Here is a 13,753-nt window from a genome sequence, read left to right on the forward strand (position 1 = left end):
CTCTCGTTGAGCTCTGGTAACCTTACTCACCGGCAGGAACACGGCACTATGCGTAGGGTCTAGTGTTATTTGGCTGCGGTTTTCTGTAAAGTTCGGTTCATTTGGGCTCTGCTCTAGATCTGGGATGACAACCGCTGTGTTGTGCCCTCCCACAGAAAGCGAGATATTCACAGTGCCCATACCTCTCTTAAACATGAACTTTTCTACCTAATCTCAATAAACATTAAAAGATCCAACATAGTAAGTAAGTAAATATTCTTTATTGCACCAACAATTATACATTAAAAAAACAAAAAAAAATATTTATTTCAGATCAAAGGTCCATATTATGTTAGTACTTATACTCTAGACTTAATAACTATGTTAGTTTGAGCAAACACATAAAATAAAAACAAACACATACATGTAAAACAACAAATGAATAATACATAATGGTATTAATAATATTCTAATTGTTCTAAATTGAACCGTAGAAGCTAACGGCCCGATTCGAAGAATGAAATACGATAACGATAAGTTCTGGTTTAGATTAGTTCTCATTTAGATATCTTTTGTATGTCGTATAATTGACAGAAGCTGGATTCGGGCAACCAATGTCACTTTGACGTTAGAAATATCGTAGATAGATCTTATTGGGATCACAGCGACATCGAAATAAACGTCAATTTTGACATGTCGTTTAGTTATCGGTCTTTTAAAGATCTTTCTCATTCGTGTGTTAATCTTTCGTCGAATCGGACCGTAAACCTACTTATCAGTCTACAAATCTATCAAACATCAGAAAGAAAATAATCATTCAATTTCCCTCGCACTGAAAACTACATAAAAAGCCGACTAGTCAAATCAGACCCTAACCTATCACAATGAAATAAATTAATACCACCACGCTTCATAGTAAAGTTCAAACCTAAAAAAAACAACAGACAATGCACTCGGCGCAAAAAACGCATATAAAATATAGCCCGAAATGGCCACAGGAAACCAGGCCGTATGGAGCTTAGTTTATGCTAACCACTCCCTCCATACACGCCTACAACGCTTTAGGCCATCTCTTTCTAGCTTAAGATGCCCCGTAGTTGTTTCTCTCTCCCCCGCACACCGCCTACGCGATTTCAGGCAACCACTTTTTAGTTGTCGCCAAGACATCGGAGCGCGTGCAGCGCGCAAAAAACGGTTAGAAAAAAAACCGGTTCTTTTTTCAAATTGCAACGGTCGGTTTTTCGGTTGTGATGTGCCGCGAATGACTGTGTGTTTTGTGTTGTGATCTGTGATGTGATTTTGGTTTTTGTGAAGGTAATTTTTGATGTTTTGATTGTTTTTTTTGTAAGTAAATAGACATATACCTATATATAAAAATAGAAAATTCCCGTCGGTTCTCACTTCAGGATTTCTAAATGTGCTGTACATATTTTGAAATGGTTTTTACGTTCGTAAACTACAAAATATAGGAAAATATGTGTTTTAAGTAAAAAAACCGGGTTGTAGGTTCGATTCCCGCCAATTTACAAATAGTTAGGTACATACAAATTGTATTTATTGGAAATTGATTATTTTGTATGTATGTTGAATGATTATTTACTTATAGATACGAGCATATAGGTATTAAGATTTAAAAAAAAACAGGTTTTACACTAAGCCCTCCACTGAAAAATATAAAGCCTTTAAATTCTTGAATAAAAAATAATCTACTGTTGAAAATATTTCAGACTAGATTAGATTATTTTTTAATGCAATGGCAACAAACAAGCGTACGGCCTGTCTGACGAAAGGCAGACAGAAGCTTATGGACGCTTGCTACCCTTGCACTTTTCACATAAAATATCACATTCACGCTTATTTATTTATATTCAGTACACCAATAAGGAACAGCCTTCTAGAGACAGCACTAAGTCCGACAGATCGAGCTCGTCTCATTGCGACAGCGGAGTGGGAGTCGGGTCTGTGGTTGCAGGCACTTCCATCACCAACAATAGGAACTTTGCTGGACAACTCAACTTTCCAGTTGGCTACTTGCCTTAGAATAGGAGCATTAACCAACATGCCTCACCGATGCCAATGCGGGGTCATGGTAGACAACCCAGGCCACCACAGCCTCTTATGCAGCCGAAGTGCTGGTAGGATACCTCGGCACGCCAGCATCAATGACGTCATCCGTAGGGCCTTTATCAGTGCCAAGGTGCCGGCGGTCCTCGAGCCCAGCGGCCTGGTCATGGATGATGGCGTTGGTGCCTTGGAGTATGGGGCGGCCCCTTGTCTAGGATACTACTTGAGTAGATACCCTGGAACCGTCCCATATTCCAGGCACCAAAGTTGACTGGTGCGGCCGCATCTTCGGCCGAAAGCCTTAAGCGGCGCAAGTAAGTGAACCTCGGCAGTAGTTACATGTTTATGGCGTTTAGCGTTGATACCCTAGGGCCGTGGGGGCTCAGCGCGCGCCGCCTCTATAAGTTAGCAAAGCGCCTTATAGAGGCTTTGGGTGACCAGAGGGCTGGCCTGTATTTCGCCCAGCGAATAAGCATTGCTATCCAGAGGGGCAATGCAGCCAGCCGTCTGGGCACCCTGCCAAGCGGTCTCGATCTGGGACAATTCTTTTATTTATATGTTTTTAATTCTTTCCACCCGTTTGTGTTGAAATAGATAAAAAATACAAATGGCGGAGTTCATGCCAAAACGCATTCTCTACCAGTCAACCATTGAGTTAAGCCTTTTCCAGGCATCGACCACATACGCGCCATTAGAATTTCAACTTTAGCATTCCGATTTATGGTCCAAATTAGATTACACTTTCAGGAAATGTTACTTGTCTTCAAATGAATCATCAAAGCTGGATTAATTGGAATATATTTGGATTTTTTGGGAAAACCTTGTAGATAGGTGCGGCCTGGAAAAGAGTTAAATAGATACATATATATTGGCATACATGCACATTGCCAATCCTTTAAGTTAATTAGTCTTAGAGGATTTGATTTAGTTAATAGTAAATTATGACACAAAATGCTGGACTCTCATCGTTGACTTAGTAGGTATGGTCAAGGAAATTTTAGTACCATTTCGTAACTTGTCACAGTTATAATAGTATGAAGTTCATATTGATTGTTAAATAAAAGCTTGTAAAAAGTAACTGTTTTTACAAGCTTTTATTTAACTTGCCCTGTTAGTATGTATGGGAAAAATCTTGCAAGTTAAATTCGACCCACTTCCCGGTTTCCGATGAAGCTAAAAATTTGCATACGTATGTAAGTCGGGTGACAATGCAATATTATGGTACCATCGAGCTGATCTGATGATGGAGACAGGAGGTGGCCATAGGAACTCTTTGATAAAACAACGCAACCTAATTGTGTTTGGGGTTTTTAGAATTGTCTCGATGAGTATTAGTTGCTTGTGGAAAAAAAGTACAGTCAGCGATAAATGCTTGTACCAAGTATGCATATTTTCAGCTGCATCGGAAACCGGGAAGTGGGTCAAATTTAATCAGACCAACGGGACAGGTGAAACTAAATAAAAGCTTGTAAAAACGGCTTAGTCAGTTTGTGTAATAACGTCCTATAATATTTATGCTTTATTTATTTCATGTAAACATTAGATTACACAATTTCTGAATGATTTTAAAAATACCTCAAGTATTAAGCTTATTATTAAGCTGCATTGGGAAAAGTTATGAAGGGAAGGGAACATTATGAAGTACAGCATGGACCCTGCTAGGGCGAGAGAAATCTTAAAAATATAACTTAACCTAGATAATCAATAATACCATTTTCGATAGGTATTCAAAAATATCATAAAAATTGTTCAGTCTAATATCGTAATTTTTAGTATTTTATCTATATTTAATTTATATCGTGTAAATACATTTTTTGGACGCAATACACTTAAAACTAATACATATTTTCCGATCCGTCGTCCATATATTCTTCAAGAGTGTAAAAAGCTTTAGAATCTAGTCTTAGAATCTAATCCTTTTAGATAGTTGCTTAAACAGATTAAGGGCGCTCGGACCCCACGGACCAAGGGTCTCGACGCCAAATGGTACGAAATTGTATTCGACGCCGAGACCCCTATATTTAGACTTCTTTAATTTTTCAAATACTTAAATAAATATAGAGAACAGCCTTACTCAGGAACAAATATCCGTGCTCATCACACAAATATATTTATTTGTGTGATGAGCACGGATATTTGTTCCGGATAAACCCGGGACCATCGGCTTCATAGACCGGTCGTCAAAATCTACTTAAATAGGGCCTGCTTCACAATGTCCAAGTAAAGTCCTGAATAAGCTACTTGCCACTTATCTGACGAATAAAGTCATCGTTGGCGTTTCACAATCTTCAAATAAGCTTAACTGGTAGATAAAGTGCTAAGTTTTGCAGGAAGTTTTATCTGGTAGTTAATTTATTTGTTAATTAGCTATAAAATACCGTAGTTGGACATTTTCAAACAGGCCATTAATATCTCTTCTACATGCTATTAATCATTGTTCGGTTACAAGACACAACGAACATACCTAATATCTACATTAAAATAAAAGCCGCTTGGGAAAACTTTGAAGACGGCTTCAACAATTAAATAATTACGATACAAGTGCGAAAAATAGGAAATTCGAAACGAGTGGCGATAAATTAAAACACGACCGAAGGGAGTGTTTTAAATCGACACGAGTTGCGAATTACCTATTCGCACATGTATCGTACAACGTTTTACAGTACAGATGGCCCTTTAAATGTTCGACACAGTAACGTAATATGCTAATTTTCGCACTAGTGCTATAAAGTAGCACCATATGTACTGTAAATAAATATTATGGGATATTTTTTGACTCAGTTTTACGCTAAGGTCAAGAAGGCTTCTGTTTTCCGTACACAGACAGCAATATATATATTATAAATACTTAAATACATAGAAAACAAAAATGACTTGGGAAAAAATATCGGTGTTCATCACAAAAATAAATGCCCTTACCCGGATTCAAACCCACGACCATTGGTTTCAAGTGAATTCAAAAATTAAACAACTATAAGTTTTTGGCAAAAATTTCATTTTTGGTACAAGCTTTTATCGCTGACTGTACTTTTCTTTCCACAGGCAACTAATACTCATCGAGCAAATTCTAAAAACCCCAAACACAATTAGGTTGCGTTGTTTTATCACAGAGTTCCTATGTCCACTTCTTGTCTCCATCATCAGATCAGCTCGATGGTACCATAATATTGCATTGTCACCCGACTTACATATGTATGCAAAGTTTCAGCTTCATCGGAAACCGGGAAGTGGGTCAAATTTAACTTGCAAGATTTGATTACAAACAGACAACGGTCAGGTGAAAGTAAATAAAAGCTTGTAATGTAAAAAAAGTCAAATTCAAAAATTTCTTCTGTAATTAGGTCTCAATGGTTCTAACATAAAAATTAGCCAATGCCTGGGTAACACTACATTATACTCGTCATAATAATAATCTTAAAATAAATAATTACTGCAATATAAAAGGAATTTATAGTTTCCATGGTTAATAAAATATAAAATTATAATATAAATAAAGGTAAAAGTAAATAACAATGTGAAAAATGGTGTATTGAACGGGTTCTACTGTATAAATGCACCTGAGTGTACTCTTTAATGTAATTGCTTATTCGACTCGAGTCGCTGTCAAATTATGCGGAGACAGAGATTAGTCAATACTTAGACGGACAACATACACACAACAGCGTTCTCCACAAGTATCATCAATTGTTGTAGGTGGCGCTTTGTACTGGTTCCAGTTTAGTTTGCGTCACGTAAACATTGGTTATTTGGCATTCAAGCGTAATGAAGGCAATATAGGCGTATTTTTATTTGATAATGCCTAGATGGCTCTTAGAGAAGGTTAAAAAATGCTGACACTGACACTAGATGATGTCTGAAATGCTTTATTCAATTCAATTTATTTCGGATTGTTTTAAATCTTTATTTGTAACTTTTATTAAATAAGAAGAAATTGAAGAATTATTATATAATAATTATTTTTTCGTTTTGCAAAATTATAAATAAATAGCAATAGGGTGGCAGTTATTATACGTAAATAAATAAAAAAATCTGTCGTGTACAGCTAAACTGTAGAATGAACTGTCGCCCGCAGTATTTCCGGACCTTCAAAATTTTTTTCGGAAAAAACCTACTCCCATGTTGCGTTACTGGGCACTTGCAACCCCTCTGGTACTGCTGGTGTCCATGAGCGACGGTAACTACTTACCATCAGGCGATTTATCTGCTTGTTTGCCTCCTTTATCATAAAAAAACGTAAGTGTCGTGGAACACTCGGTTGGAACGAAGTTAAGAAAGGGTTGTGACGGAATTCAAGTGTTAACGCCCAAGATAGAAATAAACTTGCTATAGCTTTTAACATCATATATGAGGAAATTATTTTCATATTCATGCTCATCCCCATGCACATGATTATGTTGTTCGTGTCCGTATCCATCATCCTCATTCTCATTCTCATTCTTTCTCGATCTTATGTGTTGAGGCGCCAAAATCTTACTTTTTTCCCTAGTGCCCATCCGCCAAGTCCATACGGTCCGATTAGGAACTTTGTTCCAGTAACTATTCTCGCAGCGTTGCAGGTCTTGCAGTGTTTGTCAGTCTGCTTTATTTACTGGACTCTGGTGGAGCTAAACGATTATACCGATCGCAGAAATGAGAGGTTCTGTTAATCGACGGTTAAGTGCGTTTAGAATTAATTAGTGATTTATTACTGAATTATAACCTACAATGTTGCTAACTAGCGCGGAGTGCTGTCTAATTGTGAAATGTGCTCAAAATAATTGACTCCGAAAGTTCGACTAAACAAAATCTGCAGTGAGTAGTCTATTATACATATGAATATCCTAAAAATTCTAAATTTAGAGATGTATTTTTCGGTTAGTTAGGGCACCTTCCAAAATAAGGACATCATGCAAAATATAGTCAATTGATCAGTTTTTCGTCAATTAACATGAGTGATTATATTGAACATACCTAAAACATATTGCAGAAAACTTAGGGAACAAATCAAATAATTTTATCTCTTTCATTATATCAAATTGGGACAAGTACCGCCGTGGCCGGGTAGCCTAGAGGTCCTACTATGAGGAGGCTTAGTGAAAATAATGAAGTCAGGGGTAGATTACTTTATTTTCCAGCAGGACACTGGTCAATATGGCACTTTAGTTACAAAAAGGCTAAGTTATATGAGCTTAAGAGCAAGAAAGTGCGAACTAGATAAAGAAGGGAGGACGTAGGGCGCACCGTAGTCTTCGGCTGGGGCACTCCAGAAGCGAGCCCAGGCTCGCACGTTTGGAGGTGGGGCGCGCTCAGGGGAAGGCGCACCAACTGCACGCGCTTGTAGGGGAGGCGCACCAACCGTGCGCACGTATAGGAGAGGCGCGCCAGCTGTGCACACATGTAGTAAAGGTGCATCAGGTGTGCGCACGTGTATTAGAGGTGCACCAGCTGTGCGCACGTGTAGTAGAAGGCGCATCAGCTGCGCGCACGTGTAGTAGAGGCGCCCAGCTGTGCGCTCGTGTAGAAGAGGCGCACCAGCGTCGTCGAAACACGAACTTCTGGAAGAAGGGCGGCATGTGGACGGCGTGCAAGTAGGTATATGAACAGCAAGGGTTCCTTGAAGGTGCGGGGCCTGCCTTGGCCCCGAGCGGACCCTTAATACAGAAACGCTCTCTTTGGGAGCTGACTATAGACTGAGGCTAAGATGGCCGCTGGCCTGCTTAAATAAAATAGAATACTTAAGCTTATGAATACCGAATACAAATCTTGAAAAAAAAATAGATCAGTTATTTATATACTGCAAAATTTAAATCAATTCCGAAGGTATACAGACTAAACTCTTTGGTAGCAAATTTAGAAATGTAATTATTGTTTACAGATCATGTCAGTCAAATAAATAAATATGTCAAAATAAAATTGAAATCAAGAAATCCAAGGAAAATATGATATAAATAAGCTAAAACGATAAGAATATTGAAAGACAAGTTTTGGACAGCTTAGGGCAGCATGCAGTATAGTATTGGTAAGGAGAATTTAGAATTGGTACCCAGAAAGTAAGATATTTCAAATTCTACATTACAGGGAGTAATTTGGACGAGAATTGGAAAGAAAAACAAAATGTTAAGGAATGTAAGGTGAGGGTTTCGAGTTGAGTAGAAAGGAGTGTTCAGCTTAGAAGATGCTTTATTACTGCACACTGAATACATGAGTAAATGATCCTTATATATATATACTATGAGCTACGTACATATGTATATATACACTACAGGAAATATAACAATGAAGAATCCAGAGAATCAGCCCGTGGGGGACAAGGACCCAGGTATAAGATGCTACAACCTTTTTAAATATATCAACTTGAAAACGGTAACTTTTATATACTTAATCAAAAAATTAAGTACAATAACAAAGGAAATATCATTCATAAATAAATCGGAAACAGTAATTGATCAAATTATAATAATTTTTAAGGCCTTTAGTGTTGAAGGTTGACTAGCAGTGAAGAATAATAACTTTTTGAGGGTGAATAAACCCTTTTGTTTCTACCCATTCGGTTACCAGGTTACTTAGGTACTGTCCATGGCAATTTTTAAGTTATTTTTTAGGGTTCCGTACCTCAAAAGGGAATAACGGAAGCCTTATAGGATCACTATGTTGTCCGTCCGTCCGTCTGTCTGTCAAGCAAGACCCTTTATCTCGGTATCGAGTTGACATTTAAACAATATACTCAGATCCCTTGAAGATGTGAAAAAAATCAAAATTCTAAATTAAAGTTTAAAAAAAGATACGGCCTTTTATACCGCAAAAAACGTATATATTGATCGACGCTCTGAAGGAAATCAAAATTCATAGGGCACCTACTTGCCGTTGACATAGAACTATGAAATTTGGCAAGTAATATCATCGTACACTACAAGTAGGTACAGTCAGCAGCAATAGTAACGGATGAAACAAATTATTGTGCTACATATAGAGCCATCACTTTTTGTTAACCCTTTCCCAGGTCGCACCAATCTACAAGGTTTTCCCAAAAAAACCAAATATATTCCAATTAATCCAGCTTTGATGATTCATTTGAAGACAAGTAACATTTCCTGAAAGTGTAATCTAATTTGAACCTTAAATCGGAATGCTAAAGTTGAAATTCTAATGGCGCGTATGTGGTCGATAAATCGTACTATGCCTGGAAAAGGTTAAGCTGAATGGTCGATACTTTTGACGCGTTGTTTGATGCGTTACTTTTGATGCTGATTGTACAAGGAAAATCTAAGAACTTAATATTTACATACATACATACATACATATAATCACGCCTATTTCCCGAAGGGGTAGGCAGAGATCACGGATTTCCACTTGCTACGATCCTGACATACCCCTTTCGCTTCCTTCACTTTCATGACATTCCTCATACACGCTCGTCGGTTTAGGGTGCTCTTGACCTGGCCTTTCTTCAGGATTTCCCCGATTTGCTCAGAGAAAGTCCGCCGAGGTCTACCCCTTCCAGCTCCCTCTTCTACTTCTCCCTTATACACTCTCTTTGTTAACCTTCTTTCACTCATTCTTTCCACTGAATATTTATACAAAAATATATTCATAATACGAAATAATTAAAAGGTATCTATAATAATATACGGGACCATCGCAACATAAGTTTAATTCGTGCTTACCATTTTACAAGTACGGCCTTAACGAACGAAAATACCGAATAAAATATAATTTTAATCGATTAATCAGATTAACAATGACTCGTGATTAATAATCGTAAAGTTCACGGTAATTTGACAGTGAACGAGTAAATTTCAAATAATAGGCACCGTGGCTCCGCGGATTTGGTGGTCCAAGTTAAGAGATACTGCGTATTTTTTACAATTTACAAGCTTTTATATAACATGCCCTGTTAGTTTGTAAGTTTGTTGGTTTGTTCGTTCGAGTTGGTGTGGGTCAAATCTTGGAAGCTAAATTTGACCCAGTTGCCGATTTCCGATTGAACTGAAATGTTGCATGCATAAGTTAATCGAATGACAATTCAGTATTGAGAAGACATGGAGCTGATCTGACTAATGAGACAGGAGGTGGTCATAAAAACTCTGTGATGAAACAATGCTACCTAATTGTTGAATGTTTGGGGTTTTGGATTTGTCTCGATGAGTTAGTCGACTGTGGTAAGAAAACACAGTCAGCGAAAACAGCTTGTACCGAAAATTATTTTTTTGACAAAGTATGTATGTTATTTTGTTAGTGTTGGTAAAATCTTGGAAGCTGAATTTGTCCCTCTTCCCGATTTCTGATTGAGCTGAAATTTTACACAGATAAGTAAATCGGATGACAATGTAATATTATGATGACATGGAGCTGATCTGACGATTGAGACAGTAGATGGCCATGGAAACTTTGTGGTAAAACAACGAAAATTAATTGTCTTTAGGGTCGTTAGAATTGTCTCGATGAGTGTTAGTTTCCTGTGGAAAGAAAAGTAGTTACCGATAAAAGCTTGTATCAAAAATTAAGTTTTGACAAAAAAACTTATTATTACAACAGCTTTCGCTTAGAAATTTAAAGACTTAACGAAAACATAGTGTTTTATTTAACAAACAGTAATTGGTTTAATTATAATTATTAATCACGTTCTAAACGATAAAACCACCTGGATTTTATCTAAGTTTTAACTTTATTTTCTGTATATTATTAACTGTGGTTTATGGTTTAAGAATTTATTTCTCCAAAAGAATATTACAATTCACTTACATAGAGAAATACAAACAATCATAATATACATTATTTACATAGTGCACGAATAGCATAAAATATATTCTAAAACAAAACAACTTATTTATTTTTGTAAGAAAAAAGTGGGTACATAGTGTGAATCGGCAACTGGTAAGCCAAGTACAAGTACAGTACAGTGAGATTGTCATCGCGCGAGCGCGGGCGGACCGGGTTGTCACGCAGACCAGCGTAACGTGACCGAGACATTAATAAAGAGAGAGCGCCAGAGATACGCGTTTATACTGGTTGGTCTGAGCGGTCAACACGTCCGCCGAGCTCGCCCAGCAGTTGGCAACTGTGTGGTGCACAGTAAAGAATATTTACTTAGGAGTCACACAAACCTAGCCGCCGCCATACATTTGAAGTTACAATCTCATTTTAAAACGAAGAGTAGAAATTGTACACAAAACTTCTACTCACTCTATTTTCTATGTATTGCAATTTTTAGCAAAGAAAACTACTACCATATGTAGGTATATGTTACTTGAATATTCATGTCAAATTTCCTGTTATTTCAAAATGTCGTTTTAAAATGAAAGCATCACTTCGATTGCATCTAATTGGCAGTGAAACGCGAACTTAAATGACCGCACGCTAACGCTTGTGACTCGCTCCACACTATTTATAATAAGTGATAATTATATCGGGACCAGTTTCCAAGATCAATAAATATAGTGATAATTTGTCTGATCATTACAATAATTATGATTATTAATCGATATACAGCGTGTCAACTGTATAAGGCCACATATTTCATCAAAGGCCACCCTTCACTCTTTCACTAATAAATTAAAGCTGCCAAAAAAATATTGTAATTTAATTATATTCTCACTCTTTATTTTTATATATGATACTCAGGGAACTATTACATAACATTTTGTAAGTAGCCACACCAATTGGAGAGGATCAACCATCCCAATATTTTTGAAGTGAAAACTTCTTTAGCGGCGCTGTGCACTTTTTGTGATGGGGAAAAAATGTTAAACTCGCGTCAGGTGTCACGTGACCGTCAGATTGAAAATTCGTAAGACGGACACGTGACATCATGGTGACGTGCAAATTGAACGTCATCGAAGCCTGGTAACTTTTGAAAAATCGTATCTCATTCAAGTGTGACATTTTATTTTCTTCATAATCAAAGTGCTGTCATAACGGTTAAAGAGGTTTAATCTTTGTTAATTGTGTTGTATTGTATCTTTGTGTTGTTGGGTGTCCATGATTGTAGATACTCAAATATTTCCTTACCAAAAAGTTAAATAACAGAAAAGAAGCGTGATTGTATTACTTAATGTGATGGTGAACGATTCATTAACATTTACTGATTGTGTAGGCTGTAGTCCTGCTCACGTCTCATGAATTACTCTGTATATATGTTATATATTACTTAACACTAAAATTCGCATTTCAAAATATCTTCCACACTCAAATTTATTTACGTAGTTATACTTTTTATAAAACTGCTACTCAATTTCTCCAAAATATCAAAACTGCACAACGTTAATATTCAAGTTGTCACTTCTGCCGGCACTCCCGGAGTGCAACCCGTTGTTTTTTTTTGACAGCTTTAAAGCTTTTGGTAAAAGTTACCGTAGGCGGCAATGGTCTGGCAATGTTGATAATCAATTTTTAACATTTTTTTCTAAAATATACATAAAAAACAGCCATGAGAATTCAAAAAAGTTAGTATTCTTTTTACCAAACTTTAGCACCTTGCACCGGACAAGTGGCCGTCGGGCCAGTATAGCAAGTATGCAGACATTAAAAGTAAATACTAACACTATATTATCCCATACATTTTATGGCTCCTCTACACGATGGGCCAGCGCAGGCCAGTCCAAGGGACGCTTTTATGCGTTAGAAGGAGTAAGTGATATTGCTATCTAATTCCACCACATAGCTGCGTCCCTTATTAGACTGGCCTACGCTGGGCCATCGTGTAGAGGTGCCCTTATTCATTTTATTTTATTTTATTTTTCATTTTATTTTATTTATTAGGAGAACAAACAGAGTAAAATGTACATAAGGTTCTATTAAAACTAACTTACACATAAAACATGCATTTTCCTCCACGACAGTCCTCACCGAGATACACAGTCCAGTTCAGTTTACTTATTCTAATTATGATATGAATATCTATTTTCTATTGGCACAAACTATTGCATGTTGGTAAACAAAAACAAACAAATTATGGCATCTTATGTGTAAAGGCTATATTCATGAGGTAAGAAGTGAGGTCTGGCGGCTCTGGGATCTTGGACTAAATCGATTCAGTCGTTTTTGAGTTTTTCCAAAACGTACATTTTGATGGTCAGGTAACTACGGAACCCTACATTAAGCATAGCTCAATATGTTCTTGGCCGGTTTTTTTTGCTTATTAATGCGGATTATTCGCCTAAGCTTTTCAACCGCGAACATACTCATTACTTACGGGTAGAAACAATTGCATTTATAATTGCAGTCGCTTGCATATGCAAAACTGCGCAGACGCGTTTTTCTTTACTATGGCTTGTTGAATCATGCGTGCGAATGTCAAGGTGACCATCGGCATAGTTTAGCATAGCATTTCATTGAGGGAAGTCCGGTCTGGCCTAGTGGGTAGTGACCCTGCCTATGAAGACTATGGTCCCGAGTTCAAATCCTGGTAAGGGCATTTATTCGTGTGATGAGCACGGATATTTGTTTCTGAGTCATGGGTGTTTTCTAATCTATTTAAGTATTTATATATTATATATATCGTTGTCTAAGTACCCACAACACAAACCTTATTGAGCTTACGGTGGGATAATGCTCTGGTAATGAAGACTAAACTAAAAAAAAATCTATCAGAGTTATATCAAAAATACATACTGTATATGTATTCTTTCTTACGTCCCACTGCGCGTGGCAACGTGAGGGTGGATTGGGGACTTCGCGCACACCAATTAATGTATGTTATAAAATTGTGAATTATTATTAATAAGTTTTAAAT

General features: G+C 37.1%; 1 protein-coding gene across 2 annotated transcripts in view; it reads left to right on the forward strand.

Moving 5' to 3' along the window:
• The first annotated feature begins 1,118 nt into the window (after positions 1–1,118).
• The window catches only part of LOC133530545 (zinc finger protein rotund-like), a 256,082-nt gene continuing 243,447 nt past the window's right edge, over positions 1,119–13,753 (forward strand). For both annotated transcript variants that reach the window (XM_061868494.1, XM_061868495.1), the window contains exon 1: positions 1,119–1,293. The gene's annotated coding sequence lies outside the window, so the exon portion shown is untranslated. The remainder of the gene's footprint in view (positions 1,294–13,753) is intronic.

Source organism: Cydia pomonella, chromosome 23 (genome assembly GCF_033807575.1).
Source record: "Cydia pomonella isolate Wapato2018A chromosome 23, ilCydPomo1, whole genome shotgun sequence".
Classification (NCBI taxonomy): Eukaryota; Metazoa; Arthropoda; class Insecta; order Lepidoptera; family Tortricidae; genus Cydia; species Cydia pomonella.